Source organism: Carcharodon carcharias (assembly GCF_017639515.1).
Source record: "Carcharodon carcharias isolate sCarCar2 chromosome 35 unlocalized genomic scaffold, sCarCar2.pri SUPER_35_unloc_6, whole genome shotgun sequence".
Taxonomy (NCBI): Eukaryota; Metazoa; Chordata; class Chondrichthyes; order Lamniformes; family Lamnidae; genus Carcharodon; species Carcharodon carcharias.
Genome location: NW_024470722.1, coordinates 1234726 through 1235068, shown reverse-complemented (window position 1 = coordinate 1235068; position 343 = coordinate 1234726).

Here is a 343-nt window from a genome sequence, read left to right as displayed (position 1 = left end):
CACTGGGGTACGGGTCCCACACACACTGACTCTCACTTGGGTACGGGTCCCACAGACACTGACTCTCACTGGGGTACGGGTCCCACACACACCCTGACTCTCCCTGGGGTACGGGTCTCACACACACACTGACTCTCACTGGGGTACGGGTCCCACACACACACTGACTCTCACTGGGGTATGGGTCCCAAACACACTGACTCTCACTGGGGTACGGGTCCCACACACACTGACTCTCACTGGGGTACGGGTCCCACAAACACTGACTCTCACTGGGGTACGGGAACCACACAAATTGACTCTCACTGGGGTACGGGTCCCACACACACTGACTCTCACTGGG